This window comes from Rattus norvegicus, chromosome Y, assembly GCF_036323735.1.
Source record: "Rattus norvegicus strain BN/NHsdMcwi chromosome Y, GRCr8, whole genome shotgun sequence".
Classification (NCBI taxonomy): domain Eukaryota; kingdom Metazoa; phylum Chordata; class Mammalia; order Rodentia; family Muridae; genus Rattus; species Rattus norvegicus.
The window spans coordinates 31,722,154-31,739,270 of NC_086040.1; the positions used below are offsets into that span (position 1 = coordinate 31,722,154).

At 36.8% G+C, this 17,117-nt stretch overlaps 2 long non-coding RNA genes across 6 annotated transcripts in view; one reads left to right on the forward strand and one right to left on the reverse strand.

Moving 5' to 3' along the window:
* The window catches only part of LOC134484412 (uncharacterized), a 142,369-nt gene that overhangs the window by 101,218 nt on the left and 24,034 nt on the right, over window positions 1-17,117 (forward strand). The gene's annotated exons all lie outside the window — the stretch shown is intronic.
* The window catches only part of LOC134484413 (uncharacterized), a 39,196-nt gene that overhangs the window by 2,874 nt on the left and 19,205 nt on the right, over window positions 1-17,117 (reverse strand). For 4 of the 5 annotated variants that reach the window (XR_010061863.1, XR_010061860.1, XR_010061864.1 and 1 more), the window contains one exon: window positions 9,976-10,899. This is a non-coding gene — a long non-coding RNA (uncharacterized LOC134484413). Of the gene's footprint in view, window positions 1-9,975; window positions 10,900-17,117 lie in introns of those variants that run through there. The other variant, XR_010061861.1, reaches the window with a different exon arrangement.

Below are 17,117 nucleotides of genomic sequence, written 5' to 3' on the forward strand. Positions count from 1 at the left end.
TAGACACAGCTGTTTCTTCCTCAGTCATGTCTGCTGTATTTTCTATGGATATCTGTCTTCAGTGACCAAGGCCCAGTGTTGCTTTTTCTCGAGGTCTTCAATGATCTCACCCAGAGGAGTTTCAGGTTTCTCAACTCGTTCATTCTAGTTGACCGCAGCTTCAGAATGTCCTTATTTTTCATACCTGCATAGTATTCCACTTCAAATATTTCCTGATAACAGTGAACTGTCGCGAGCAGGCTAAAATTTCCCAAGAAAACATTAAACATTCAGTCTCTAAATCTAGATCTCCTCATCCCATGATACTTGGGCTGACTGGAAGGCGTGGCATGAGCAGTTTGTTCTTACAGATATCAAAGCCATTTCCTTCTCCAGTAATGCCTGCCATCCCTCTGTCAGAGATTTTTACCCTGGTTATTTTCGGTGACTTATGTGATTTAGAAATTGTGACACAATCTGCATGCTAGAAAGCCGGAGATGTTTCAGGTTGACCCTGCTTCCTCAGCCAATGATGTCACATGTGCCCATTGGGCAACCATGTCACACCCAAACAGCAAGATGTCTTCTTTGACTCCACACAAGACTGTAAGATTGCCTTTAGTCCTGCATGCACCTTGGCAACCATGTCACACCTGACTGCAAGATAGCAACATTGTATCTTCACCCAAAAGTAAGATTGCCTCTTTGATTCTCTTAATTCTACCCATCCGTGAGCAAGGGAGGTCTTTCTGTCTTCTGCTACCTTCCTCAGTTTCTCTCTTCAGAGACTTGGAGTTCACAACAGACATGTTTCTGATGTGCTAGGTTAGAGTTGTTTTATATTTCATATTTTATATTTTATATAAATAAAATATACCCATTGTGATTGGTGTTGCTTCCATAATTTCTTCTCAGCCTCTATGTCATTTGCATGACAGATTATTTTCATTTAATCTGTCCACTTGGCTGAAGGTGTTTTTCATATATAGGTCATTTCTGGTAAAACTTTGGGATCAAATGTGTTCTCTATTATATGATGTGTGAATGGCGATACACTGAGTTCTCTATTTCCGATATCATCCCCTCGACTTCCTTTGATTGTCTTTTTGCTCTAGCTGGGAATTTAAGGAATTTACTGAAAGGATGCTGCGAGATTAGAAGTCTGTTCTCATTCTCCAATTTAGTTGAATTGCCTTTTGCTTTTCCCCCCTTATTTTGATATGAACAGTTGCCATGCTATATTGCATTTTGTGTAATATATTTTGGATTTATTTTAGTATTTTATTGCATTAGGTATGTGCCTGACATCCCTGGTCTCCCTGAGACCATAAATAGGGAAGGACGATGGATTCTTTCAAAGGCTTTTCAGCATCTAAAGAGATAGTCTTGCAATTTTTTCCTTGTTTCTTCATTCAGCTCCTTCACACCATTTTGTAATAGTGGATATTAATAATTCATATTAATATATTAATACTTACTATATTAATTTTGACATATTAATGTAATATATCAGTTACAATATTATATCACTATGTATTAATTTAATATAGTAACAATATAATAATATTAATTATATTTAACATATGAATATAATAATTTATGTATAAATACAATATGTTAATATTAATATAATATATTAATATTTGTTATAAATTATGTTAGGATATAACAATTTAATATGTTACTTTACTAAAATATATATGTACAAATTTATATATATACTTGTCATGATAAGCAACTACCACAAAGTTAAATTCAAGGGGAGCTCCCACATAAATGTGAAATGCTGCGGGCAGAATATTTTTTTTCAGTTCAGTTTGTTAATATGGTGGATCACTTTGATGGGTTTTCATAGATTGATCCACTCCTGCATCCTCAGGAAAAAGCCTAGTAGATGGCGCTGGATAGCACATTGATATGTCCTTGGATTTTGTTTTGGTGCATTTTACCTAGTATTTTTTCGACCGATGTTTGTAAGGGAAATTCGTCTGAAATTCTTTCTTTTTTGAGTCGTTTTGTGATATTGGTGTCCGGGCAACTGTGCTGTCATGGAATCAGTTTGGCGATTTTCCTTCTGTTTCTGTGTTTTGGAGTAGGTTGAGAATTCTTTGAAAATCTGGTTGGAGTCTGCACTCAATCATTCTGGTCCTGGGGATTTTTCAGTGAGGAAACTTTTAATTACTGTTTGTGTCTCTCTAGGGGTTGTAGAGCTATTTACATAGTTCATCTTACCTCAGATTACTTGTGGTCAGTGGTATTCATCTACACAATCATCCATTTAGTTCAGAGATTTTAATTTTGTAGACAGCAGGTTTTTGAGACCTAATGATTCTGTGCCTTCCATCAGTGTCAATAGGTTGACTCCCTGTTCATTTCTGATTTTGTTATTTGGATGCTGTCTTACCTTCTATTACATTATCTGTTTAAGGGTTTGTCTGTCTGGTTGATTTTCCCAAGGAATCAGTTATTGTTTTTGTTGATATTTGTATTCTCTTTGTTTCTGATGGATCACTCTCACCCCAAGTCTGATCATTTCTCTCTGTCCCCTCCTTTAATATGTATTTGATTCTTTTTATTCTAGAGCTTTCAGGTGTGCTGGGAAGTTGCTAGTATGGGGTCACTCCGGTTTCTTTATGAAAGTGCTCTCTGCTGCATGTGCACGTTCCTCTTAGCACTGCTTTCCTTATTTGCCTTAAGTTTGGAGACGTTATGCCATCATTTTCACTGAATTCTAAGAACACTTTTTTTTTCAAGTCTTCTCTGAACTGGTGGTGCTTCAGTTTCCAGCTATTGAATTTCCATGAGTTCATTGACTTTTTGTTATTGTTTTAATCCATTGTGTTCTGAGATGATTCAATGGTTAGCACAGTCTTTCTGTATCTGCTGTTGCTTGTTCTGTGAGGGAGAACATGTTCAGTTTAGGATAAGGTTCCGTGCAGTACTGAAAAGAAAGTGTGTACTTTTGTGTTCATGTGAAAAAAATCTGTAGAAATCGGTGAGGTCAGATTAATTTAAACTCGTGTCAGTTATATCTTTATTTTTATTGTTTTCTTTTTTAGTTTCTGTCTCAATGACGTGCCGTTGTTGAGATGTCACATTGATGTCCCCCACTATTAATGTGTGAGGTTCGATGTGATATTCAGCTTCAGCAATATTTCTCTCACTAATGTTGCTACTTTTGTCTTTGGGATATAGACACCCAGATTTGAGATGACATTTTGGTGGATTATTCCTCTGATGAATATGAAGTGTCCTTCCCCTTCTCTTTTGATTACTTTTGGTTGAAAGACTGATTTGCTGGATGTTAGAATGGCTACACCATCTTGTTTCTTGTTTCAATTTCTTGGAAAACCTTTTCCAACACCTTAGTCTGAGGCTTTGTCTATCACAATTGCTGGAGTGTTTCTTGAATGCAACAGAATGACAGATCCTGTTTTTAAATCCATTGTGTTATCCTCTGTCCTTTTATTGTTTAATAGAGGACATTAATGGTTAAAGGTATTAGTGACCAGTGATATTTACTTCATGTTATTTTGATGTTGGGGGTGTGGGGTTTTCTTGCTTGCATGTATTTTTGTTTTGGTTTTTGTTTTTGTTTTTTTGTGGGATGCTTGAGTGTGTATGTTAGTATAAAATCTGTTCTGTAGGGTGCATGGTTTTTTTTTTTTTGTTTACATGCTGTTTTTGCTTTTTTGGGGGGGAGTGGTTTTAGAGTATGCAGGCGAGTATGTGCTCCCTTTCATAGGTTATGCTGTGTAATTTTTAATTTCTAGTGGGATGGTTCAATTTCTGAAAATCCATCAATATAATCTACTATAGAATGAAACTGAAAAAAAATCACATGATAATCTCACTAGATGCTGAAAAAGCAATTGCAATCCCTCTTTATGCTTAAAGCTTGAAAGTGATAAGGGAGACCAGTCCTATGGAGAAACATAGTAGAAGCAATGGACAGCAAGCCAGTAATGAACATCAAGCTAAATATAAAGAAACTTAAAGTAATTCCATTAAAGTGAAGGACAAGTTAAAGCTGTCCACTCTCCCTATTCAGTATATTATTTCAAATTCTATCCATGGTGAAAGCATTGTTTAAATTTGGTTCTGGCATGGAGTATGGCCAAGGCCTTTGAAGGAGGAATGGCACAGTGTTTTAGAAATCCTGGAGTATGGCCCACTGTTTAGCACTGACTCATTGCACCTTGGTGAGTCATAGAACCAAGGACCAAGTGTACTGAGAACTTCATGAAGTGTTTCATTCGGTTTTTCCCCTCATATCTCTCTAATTCTAAGAAGTACATAAAAATCGTCCCGTATCTTCCCACCACTCAGGGAGCAAAATCATTGGCATTTGCAATAATAGTGGTGGAGGTCTTTTAGGAGTTTCCTCTGTGGCAGACCAATGCTTCCACCATCACCCAAGGAAATGTAGAATAATGAGCAATGGCCATCACCCATAAAAAAATTTGGAAAAATAAAATTGTTCGTTAAGCTGGCTAACATGATTTAACTACTGGCTCTGATGTAAAAAAAAAAAAAAAAGAAAAGAAAAAAAAAGAAAAAAAAACAATTTAGGGGACAATTTGAAGTTCGGAAAAGCTGGGACTTTTTAAGATCTGGCATCAAGTACAATGGTGGCACCAGCTAATGGTGTGACTGTCACAGAGGCTGGACTGCTGAGGACTGATTTCTGTCCCAGTTGTACCCTCAGCTTCCTGATAGGACTTAATAAGGTTTGACATTCACAGGTGTGCATTCTGATCATTTAAAGTAGATATGACATTTTTATAAAGATATTTAGATTTGTGCTTTTTAAAAGATTCTTATTAGAGTATATTTAAAGATAAATAATACAATATTAAACCATTTCTCTCTAAATTCAAATTGCTTACTTATGAAGTTACGCTGGCTTTGGGAGTAATTTGTTTTCTTTACGTGTACTATGTAATATTTGTTCTCATACACTATTGGGTATCACTTTTCTCAGCATCAAGGACAAGAAGAAACTAGAACCTGATCACATTTGCAATTTTACATGGATTTAAAGATATCTCTAGGATATCAAAGCTACTTGTTGTGGTTTGCCATGAAGTTATCTGTATTTTGATGCTAATTCCACTACCCTAATGACAGCTGCCTACTCATGTACTCAGAACTCAGGTGACTTCTCCAGAACCACCTCCCATTGAATTTGTAAAGTACAGGTGAAGGTCAGGTACAGGATAGAAGGAGGCCTGCCATTGAAGGAGAAGGAAGGATGGGTGAGAGAGATGTTTGAAGGAGGAGGAGGAGACTAGAGGAAAAAGGAGATATAGGAAGAGAGGGTGAGAAGCCATGGCAGGTGAGGTTACTATTATGCTCTGTGTATTTACAGGTTGTTATTAATATTCCTAAGGGATGGATGGTAAAGTGCTTTGTATATTTAAGTGGGCAATTATATCTTATCAATTGGGTCAAAATTATTGTGTTATGTGTTCTTCTATGTGAGAGTTTGAATATAGAAAAGTGTGTGGCGGCAAGGGAAACTGGACGGACAGGGAGTAGGGATGTGTTTTCACCAAGATATGTACCAGATATATTGGGACACTCCGGTGCTAGTGATAGCAGGGTAAAAAAAACAAGTTTTCTTTTTTCTTTTTTCTTTTTACAACAACAGATGGCAAACCAAGATGATGGGCAAGAATCCACTAGTAATCATAAAAATAAAATTTTTATTTTCTAAGTAAGAGGACTCTGGTGCCCTATTAATTCTTGATAACTTAAGAGCAGAAAATCAAACAAAGAAATGGGGAAACATCCTGGGCTGACAGGATGTTGGTACCATTCTGTGTAATAAGTAATGGCAGCTCAGAGAGTTAAGATATTAAAGCTGCTTTTTAAATAAAGTTGTTTAGAATGTCTTTCAGGATACTCATTTTCTTTTTAACATGGTCTCCACATGGGAATTTTGGGTGGAAATCCTAGTTACACAAGGTATTTCTTCTTTTCAGGTATTATTAACAAGTGATTAAGTTTGTTTTTAGAAAGAAGAGAGTAGAGAGATTACCTAAATTAGGTGGGGATTTTCATCTACTGCTCAGAACTTAGGGAAAAAATTAGGCACTACCAAGTAGAGAGTTGTGATGAAATGTCTGTAACACCAGGGAAAGTGAATGCAGACATATATTGTAGAAGTTATTAAGGGTAAAGAAAAATCTGTGGCTTCCAGTTAGAGAGCTTAACAGATTGAGATATTTTGGGCAAAAGTCCTGGTTTAAAGTGTTCCTTATTGATATTAGAATTGATAGAAGGTATGAATTACCCCCCTATATGGCTCGTTGATGAAGTCTAGCGATGGTTTTCGGTTACTTTTGATATTTACGACAATAGCAAGCTCAAATTCTCTTAATATGGGCTCCATGGGAATTTTGGGTTTATTTCCTGATATCACCAAGAACGGATTTATATCAGAATCATTTTTACATAAATTCCTTTTTTAAAAATTGTTTAATCTTTATGATGGGTGTGAATTTGAGTTTTATGCTTATATTATTACTCTGGGAGGGAGTGTAAGATACAAGCTTCTCTTGTTTCAGATTAAGTAACAGATTATTTTGGGAGAAAGATTTTGTCCTTGTGTTTTTAAAAATTTTGCTTAGGATTCTGGAAACCTCACAGAGTCATACCGATCAGGTTTGATAGTGGTAGACCGCCTGAAAAATATATTCAGGAGAATCAAACAAAAAGATATCTCGATTCTAAACCTTTGTCTTGAGAGTTGTGTTTTGCAGACTGTGACTACTTGGAATCCTGGTCTCAATGACTTTCAGCTGGGACCAGTCAGGACATATCGGCTATTGCATTTGCTTCATTCTTCCTACCCCCTACCCCTAAGGATATCTCAACACCCATGTACAACTCATTTCCCTGGAATATTTGGGGTGGGGCTGGAAGTGTTTATTCTAAAGTTGTTTTTTATGAAGAATTGAAAAATTGGTTGAAATTTAGCAAGGAGTAATAAGCTAGATTGAGTTATACAGTCATAATCGCCTTTGGTAACTAAGCTTAATCTTTTCTTTGTTTAGGTATAGAAATTATTGGACAGAAAAATTTAAAATTACAAGAGACAGTCCTATTATTGTTTTCATTACAGACTTCTGAGTTGCTTACACCTGTGAGTTAAGATTCAAATAGCGAAGTCATGGCTCTGACTTTGTAAGAGTACTATCAAAACAAAATTAATATATAAAGACAACAGTCCAGATTGTCTTAGATAGATAGATGCTTTTCAAAAATGTCAGAAATCCACAAAATTTGAGATTTAAAGTTATTACTTATCTTTTGTTATTACTTATCTTCTCCTAACTGTTCCCCTTTGGCAGATTTAATGATGAATTTGAACATCTCTACCTCCAAGTGAGGCAATACTTTGTGGCTAGGCAGTCACTGGAAAAAATGCCTGTTTCATCTGCAGATTAATACTATCCAGAAAAGGACAAATTATCCAGAGGATTTGACTGATAAACCCTGCCAATACAGGATAGTGAGCCCTTCCGAGTCTACATTTCAGTAGGCTGTCAGTTGATCTTGTGTCAGAAGGCTGAAGACTTAAACTCACCTGTTGCTAACAGGGGATTGTGCTAGTGGAGATTTGTCTCTACAACCTCTCAGTTCTAGAAGTCCTCTTAGGCTTCCTATGTGTATAGATATTTGGTCATTCTCAGATTTCTGACAGGGTTGGATACTGATTATAGTCTCATTGTTTATCAGGCTGTATAACTCTGACTATACATATTTTATTGGATAGTTATCAGATAGTATACAAGCTAGCCAAGACATAATATAGATTTTAAGCCTTGATGAAGCTGGAATGAAAAACTAAATGTACTTTCTAACTGGTATAGTTTTGGACTGGGTGTTGAGTATATCAAATGCTTTATAAATTGCAGAACGGTAATTATCTTACTCAATTGATATATAAATGACAAGTCTGTTTAACTGGACAAAAAGGGAGAAACGTTGTTAACAGTGAAGTTATCTGTATTTTGATCCTGATCCACTGCTTCAAGGACAGCTGCCTTGTCCTGTACTCAGAACTCAGGTGAATTCCCCAGAACCACTTTCCCATTAAATTTGTGAAGTACAGGTGAGGGGCAGGTACAGGATAGAAGGAGGCCTATCATTGGAGGAAAAGGAAGGATGGGCAGGAAAGAAGTTTGAAGGAAATAGAAGAGACTAGAGGAAAAAGGAGAGACAGGAGGAGAGGTGAGAAGCCATGGCAGGTGAGGTTAGGATTCTGCTCTGGGTATTTACTGGTTGGAATTAATGTTCCTAAGGTATGGATGGTACCAGGTTTTGTATGCTTAAGTAGGGTATTAAATCTTATCAATTGGATCAAAGTTTATTGTGTTGTGTGTTCTTTCATGTGAGGTTTTGAGTGTAAGATCATGTGTGGGACTATGAGACACTGGGCAACTGAGGAGTGGGGATGTATTCAACCAAGATATTTAGCAGAGACTTGGGAAACTACAGTGCCAGAGATAGCGGAATATAAGACATTTTTTTTTATTTTTATATTTTTGCAACAACACATTCACTTCTGTATTTGACATGCTCTTGGTGTGTCCCTTAGGAAAGATCTATATCTGGTTCCTGACAGAATGTGCTTCTTAAGATCATCAATCTTATCTAGTTTTGGTGGCTGATTATGTCTAGCTACAGGAGGCAGACTCTAGTGGTTCTATCTCTTTGCTGCTTGGTATTTCAACTACCATCATCCCATTAGGTTTATCAGAACCTCTTGCATACCTGGCACCTGTGACTTTTCTGGGGATACCCAATTTCACCCCCAACCACTTATGTTTATTGTCATTTATTCCACTTTTCCTACAGCTATGAGATTAGAAGGAATTTAACATGGACTCTGAGCAGGTATATCAAGAATGTAGAATCCAAAAATGGCAATGCCAAATAGACTCGCTCCTGTTCTTATGATACTAATAAAGTTGAGGTTTCATTGGAATTCAAATTCTTCCCTCCCTGGCAATCCTCCTGTATCTTATCTTTGGCCTGAAGAAAGAATCATCTTAAAACATCCAAAATCCTGAAATCTCACCCTTGGAACAAGGGAAGGTAGATTTTACAGAAATGATATCTAATGGGACTACATAGTCCACGCTGTCCTTTGATTTACTCAGGCAGTTATTTTTTTGCATAAAATAAAAATTTGGGAGTTTATCATTTTATGTAGGTACACAATATTTACACTGTTAAATTCACTTCATAGTTTGGTCATGTTTGTTTCCAAAATCATTGCCAAAAAACTGGAATTTGAAAACAGTATATTTGAGTACACATTCAGGAAAATCTATAAAGTCCCCTTTCAAGGAATGAACAATTAGAAAATGAAATAAAAAATTCACTCAATTAAACATCTGTAGAGAAAAAATAGCCTGTGGGAAACAGGGAAAACCTAGGAAATTGAACTGTTTGTCACAGGAATGGACCTGGGAATAGAATTATTATCCAGAAGAATCTCCTACATCCCATGTTTCTAGATCTTTTCTACTCAATACAAGCCCGTAACTGACTTTCTCCATGTAGATCCTGTAACCACTGATGAAGCAAGAGAAGTTTCCAGCTGTAGAGAGGTGTAGTACATAAATGTTACCACTGTGTCACAGTAGACATTCCTGGAAAAGGCAAACTCGAACCTGGTGAATGTAAAGAAAGCTGTTTAGCAGGTAGGTCATGGCAGTTCTAAGTGACATCATCATTTGGCCCTCCCTGAAAAATATCTTGTACCCTGGAGAGCCCTAGCTTTTGTGATGTCACAAAAAAAAATGCATAACATATATTCCCGCAGTACCTGTAGGGATTACTAAATGGCCTCTATTTCAGGGCAAACAGCCATTTGTGAAAGAGAACAAAGACGATGTACATAACAAAATGAGTAGAAGAATGTTGGCCTTCTGTTTCAGTTTAAAAAAAATGAAGAAATATGTGGAAATATTTGGGAAATACATGGGAAAGCGCAGTGAGTGCTGAGCAGGGTTTGTGAGGGTTCACTGAACACACAACCTTGATTTGAGCCTTTCACATATGGGATTGAGGAAGTGGTAGCCTTTTAGTAGCATCTGGATTTCCTTGTTTGTTATGGTTCCTGGAAGTCAGAGATTTTATTATCATTAATTTCATTATTACAAAAGCCAGGTGTTGGGACGGGTACAGTTTTTTTTTTGTTTGTTTGTTTGTTTGTTTTGTTTTTGTTTTTGTTTTTTTTTTTCTTTCTGAGAGTGCATGGGTTTTATTTTTTCTCCCAGAAGGAAAAAGTCCCAAGGAAAGAGGGAAAGACAAGTATTGTATCCTCAGCTCATAGTAAACTCCTCCATGTTTTTGATTCCTACATCGCAGTTTGTGTCTGACACAGATATCTGGGAGAGAGAAATACTTCTAGTTGAGAGTTCATCATCTCAGTCTTTCCACTAGTGTTATGCTGACTACCATTCCCTGACAGTGTCCCTCTAGATTTATGAATCAATATGTCTGATTACCTTGCAGTTTTATTTACTTTTATTTCTTTCATTTTTTTTAAATTTTAAGTTAATTTTAATACTTTTTGGATATTTCTATATCTATATTTAAATGTTATTTCCATTCCCAGTTTCCTCTCCGTAAGAGACCTAAATGTTTCCTTTCCTTTACACTTAAACCACCCTTACTACCCGTTGAAATTTCCTTGAACTGGGAGTCAAACCTATGGAGAACCAAGGGCCTCTCCTTCCTTTGGTGTCCAACAATGCCATCCTCTGCCACACATGCAGTTGGAGCAATAGGTCTGTCCATGTACAGTCTTTGAGTATCTTTATAGTACCAGAAGGTTCTTGTTCATTCGCATTATTCTTCTGATGGGGTTGATAATGTCTTCAGCTCTTGTAATCCTTTCTAAAAATTTAACAACAAGAGGTCCGTTACACTTCTCTGGTTTGCCACTAGCATTCACTTCTGTAATTGACATGCTCTAGCTGTGACTCTCAGGGAAGATATATAACCTGTTACTGGCAGCATGCACTTCTTAGCTTTATTAACCTTAATCGTATCTAGTTTTGGTGTCTGATCTATCTATCTATCTATCTATCTATCTATCTATCTATCTATCTATCTCTGTCTCTGTCTCTGTCTCTGTCTCTAGCTCTATCTCTTCTCTATCTCTATATCGATTTATCTATAATATATATATATATATAATATATATATATATAATATATATATATATATATATATTTGGTGGCTTATACATCTATGAATTTAGTTGAAATTTCAACATGGATTCTGAGGTCCTAGGTCAAGAATGGAGAATCCACAAATGACAATATCAATCCTGGTCTTATGTACCTATTGAAGTTTAGCTTTTACTGGACCTCAAGCCATTCCTCTCCCTTCCCATCATCCTGTATCTTTAGTATGGCTTGAAGAAAGAATCATGGTAAAACATCCAAAAGCTTGAAGTCTCACCCTTGGAACACAGGAAGGTAGATATTACTGAAATGATATCTAATGGGACTACATAACCGCATTGTATAGTCCATGCTGCCCTTTGATTTACTGATATCAGGTAATTTTTGCATAAAATAAAAATTTGGGAGTTTATCATTTGAAGTAGGTACACAATATTTACACTATTACATTCACTTTTTAGCTTGGCCAGCTTTTTTGCAAAAATCATTGCAAAAAACTAGAATTGCAAAACGGAATTTTTGAGGACACATTCAGGAATATCTATAAAGTCCGCTATCAAGGAATGAACAATTAGAAAATGAAATTCAAAATCCACTCAATTAAATATCTGTAGGGAAACAAAGGCCTTTGGGAAACAGATAGAACTTAGGAAATTGAACTGTTTGTCACAGGAATGGAAATGGGAATAAAATTATAATACAGAAGAATCTCCTACGTCCCATGTTCCTAGATATTTTCTACACATGCCATACCCTTTATAGCTTTCTTCATTCAGAGCATGTAACCACTAATAAAGCAAAGAGAACTCTCTAGCTTTAGAGAGATGTTCTACATAAAGTTTTCCACTGTGTCAAAGGACACACCTGGAACATCACCCTAGAATCTGGTCGATATAAAGAAAGCTCTTTAGGAGGTAGGCCATGCCAGTTCTCAGTGACATGATCATTAGGCCATCCCTGAATAATCTCTTGTATACTGGAGAGCCCTAGCTTCTCCTGTGATGTCACTAGTGTTTTCCTGACTGCAACTTCCTCTCAGACATTCATTCAGTACCTCTAGATTTTATTAATAGGCCTTTATTTCAGTGTAAACAGATATTTGGGAGGGAGAACAAATAGAATGTAGATATCAGAAATGGGGAGAAGGAAGTTGGCCTAGGGTTTTAGTTTAAAAAACGAAAAATATATGGTACATGGAAAAGCACAGTGAGTGCTGTGTAGGGGTTGTGAGGGTTCACTGAACACATAGGCTTGATCTGAGCCTTCCACATATGGGATTCAGAAGGTGGGACCCTCTCAGTAACATCTGGATTTCCTTGCTTGTTATGGTTCCTGGAAGTCAGAGATTTTTTATCATTAATTTCTTTATTCCAAAAGTCAGGTATTAGGAAGTGTACAGTTGTTTTTCTGATAGCTCATGGCTTTCATTCTTTTTGCCCAGGATAAAAAGGTCCTAAGGAAGGAGGGATGACAAGTATTGTATCCTCAGCTCAATGTAAACTCCGCCTTGATTTGGATTCCTATACTGCACTTTGTTTCTGACACTGATATTTGGGACAGAGATGTGCATCTAGTTAATACATCGTCATCTCAGTTTTTCCACCTGTATTACTCTGATTACCATTCCCTGATACATACCCTTTAGATTTCTGCATCAATATGTATGATTCATTGATAGTTTTCTTTTCTTTTACTTCTATCATTTTTTTAGGAATTTTTAATGCTTTTTTAATTGGATACTTCTTTAATTACATTTCAAATGTAATTTCCTTACCCAGTTTCCTGTCCATAAGAGCCCTAACCTGTCCCCTTCCCCTTTTTCTATAACCCATCTTACTGTCTCTTTACATTCCGTTGAACTGGGAATCAAACCTAGGGAGGATCAAGGGCCTCTTCTTTCATTGGTGCTCACGAAGGCCATCTTCCGCTTCATATGCAGTTGAAGCCATTGGTCTGTCCATGTGCAGTCTTTGAATATTGATTTAGTACCAGAAAGGTTTCATTCATTGGCATTGTCCTTGTGGGGATTAAAGCCCCATTCAGATCTTGTAATCATTTCCCAACATTTACCACAAGAAGTCCATTTTCATTCAGTTCATGGGTTTGTCACTATCATTTACCTCTGTATTTCACATATTCTAGCTGTGTCTCTCAGGAAATGTCTATATCTGGTTCCTGGCAGAATGCACTTCTTAGCTTCATCAATTTTATATCATTTTGGTGGCAGATGTATATATATACTTTTTGTGGCTCCTACAGCCAGGTGGTTAGTTGGAATGTTAACATAGAATCTGCCCAACTAGGTCAAGAATGTAGAATTCAGAAATGACAATGTCAAATAGACTCCCTCCTGTATTATGAACATATTGAATTTGAGGTTTGACTGATAACCATGCCGTTTTTCTCCCTGCCTATCCTCCGGTATCTAAGGTTTCTACTTAAGAAAGAATAATGATAAAACATCCAAAACCCTTAAGTCTGGCCATAGGGACACAGGAAGATAGGTAGTGCAGAATTGATATCAAATGGGACTATAGAACCGAATTCTGTACCCCATCTTGCCCTTTGCTTTGCTGATGCCTTGTAATTATTACATAAAAGAAGCATTTAGGAGTTTAATATTAGAAGTGAGTACACAGTATTCATACCGTTATGCTCACTCTAAAGATGGGCACACTTTGTTGTCAAAATCATTGCAGAAAATGGAATTGGAAAACAGAATTTTTGAGTACACCTTCAGGAATAATTATGAATTCCCCTGTCAAGGAATGTACAATAAGAAAGTGAAATACAATATTCATTTAATTAAAGGTCTGCACGGAAAATACTGGCCTTTGTGATACATAGATAACGAAGAAAATTGAACTCTATGTCTCAGGAATGAACCTGGGAATAAAAATATTATCTAGAATTATCTCCTACACTACATGTTCCTAAATCTTCTACCCATGGCAAGCCCCTGACATACTTTCTCCATCTCAAGTAACAGCTAATAAAGCAAAGAGAAGTCTCTACCTTTAGAGAGAGGGAGTACATAAAGGTTTCCCCTGTGTCACAGGAGACATATGTGGAATGGGCACCTTTGAATCTGGTCAATGTAAGGAAAGCTTTTTAACAGGTAACATCTCAATGACATAATCATGAGGCCCTCCCTGAAACATCTATTGTAACCTGGAGAGGACTAGCTTCTTCAGTGATGTCACAAGTGTTGTTGTTACTGCAACTCCATCCAGATATCCCTTCAGTACCTCTAGTATTTACTAATTAAACTCTAATTCAGAGTATCCATTGTGGAGTGAGAAGAAAGAGGATGAAGAGACCAGAGATGGGAAGGAGGAAGCTGATCTTCTGTCTTGGTATAAAAAAAGGAAGAAATACACGGTCCTTGGGAAAGCTCAGTGAGTCCTTGTTAGGAGTTCAGTAGGATCACTGAAGAGATAGACTTGTTCTGAGCCTTCCACATATGGGAATCAAAAGCTGTGAGCCTCTCACAAACATCTGGACTTCGCAGTTCTTATGGCTCCTGGAAGTGAGAGATTTTATATCATTCATTTCTTTATTCCAAAGTTTTTGGAAGGTCACAGATGTTTTCCTGAGAGCTCATTGCATTTATTCTTTTTGTCAATTATAAAAATGTCCTAAGTAAGAAATGAAAGACAAGTATTGTGTTGTCTGCTCAGAGTAAACTCCTCCATTCTTTGGATACCAATAGTGCAGTTTCACTCTTACACTAATATCCTGGAGAGAGAAGTGCTTCTAGTTGAAACATCATCATCTCAGACTTTCCACAATTATTTCCACTGAATAAAACTTTAGATTTCTGAGTCAATTGGTGAGATAAGCTTGCAGTTTTCCTTTATTTCTTTTCTTTCCTATTATTTCTTTCTTTTTTTAAATTTTTTAGCAAAACTCTCAAAACTCATCCTTGGTGATGATGTACATTAGACCCATCAGATGAAATGAATTGAAAAACTCTCTAGGGAATGAGAGTGGTAAGGAAATCACATTGATGTATCATAAATGCAGTGCTAAGAGCAATATTCAGACTAGTCTGTGGAGATGCTGCCTTCATCAGAGACCACAGACCTTTAGTGGAGAATGATTCAGAATTAAACTGGGAAGGGAAAATGATGGTTGATATTGTTCTAGTAGATCTCACAACATTAAATAAGTGTTTCTTCCAGATCACTGAATGATTACTGTAAAGCAAATACCGGAATGAACTTATGAGACCCACCATCAGAAATAATTTGTGAAAGAAGAAATCTGTGTCTCTCCAGGGACAAACTGTTGCTTTCAAACCAACAGTAAAGTGTCCATTCTATGAATGATACATAGATATATACATATTATAGCAGGATGGATACAGAGTTTCTTCAGGTCCATGAATGAAGTATTCAGCAATTGTCCTGGCTCAGCAATAAAGGTAATTTTTGCCAACTCTTGAGAACTGAGCTCCTTCACTAGGAGCCCCATGATTGAAGGAAAGAACAAGCTTCAGACAACTTGTTTCAGATTTTATGTAGTTCAGGTTTCCTGATCTTGGTCCTCAGAAGGAAGGACATCTTGCTTTCCAATTCTTGTTTATCCTATAATCCTTCTCTCTGCTGCACTCATGCAAATAAATTACTGTGCATTTCTTTAATAGGATACAATGCTCTTTTAATTCGGTTGACAAGAACTATAGAATATAAGTAGGACTGTATCAAAGCAGCGTATGAATATCAGACTAAGGGTATGTGGCCATTGGAAATTTGTAACTGAGCTGAAACTCTTGCTAGACTCAAACTGCAGTAAAAGGTCTTCTCTAGATACCTGGTGTAGTAGTTCGTGTTCCCTAAGAGATAGTAAAGGATGAATCTCTCTGTACAGAGCTATCGAACTAGTCACAATTATCACACACTATGGACCACATACTTTAACACTGGCAGACTATTTTTAAAGTCCTAGATTCCATTATTTTATTAGTTCAAAAGGCTAGATGTCACATCTGGTCATTTGTATATGGATACATCTTCAGTATGCAGGTTCTAATGTCTGTGAGTGTTTGGTAGCATTGTTAGTGCAAAAATGAAAAAGTAAATGCTTCTTTCTTCCATGTTTTCTATAGGGATTCAACTAGAATGCATGGTTTAGAATACATTGGGTTTGCCACTCTCAAACAGACCAGTATCTTCAACTGAACATTCTATTCTGGGAAGCTGCACCCTGTCAGCATGGCTCACGTGTATGTGAACTGCAAGATCTAGTCTGAGAAAGCGGTCCTGTTCATTGATCCCACCTGCCCCTATGAAAGAAATACCCAAGACTTCCTCAATCAACTCCTTTGCAAACATGGTCTTCTGGGATTTGAAGACATTACATCTACTAACAACACCAATGCGATTCAAAATTACTTTCAACAGCTGCCTGGAGTGAGATTTGTTCCTTGGGTCTTTATATGTAGAGAAAGACTGCATAGGCAGACACAGTGATCTAATCTACCTGCAACAGAATTAAGAGATGATGATGTGGCTGAAGCAGATTGGAGCTCTGCAGTTATAAAAGGGATGTCAGTAAAAGCCCATGCTGACAGCAGACATTCAGACATCCTGAAACCATGCTGAGAGTTGATGTTTGTCACAGATGATTTCAGTATTTTCTTATGATTGGGATTTTCAACAAATTGGCTTTTATTCTATTCCTCAGTGCAAAAAATCTGTTGCTGTTGGCCTCAAACCATGGGTTAGGGAAACTTAAGAGACAACAGTGGTTTCATTATCCAGTCTTCATGTGCTGACATGTCTCTACCTCTAAGTCCATGTTTCACAATCCAGTGGATTTAAATCTCCAGGGAATCAGTTACTGTTTTTCTACCATGCTGGTCTGCTGAAGTCATTTTACAGAAGTCTACTTCCTAGTAATTATTAAAGTATTGAATATTGT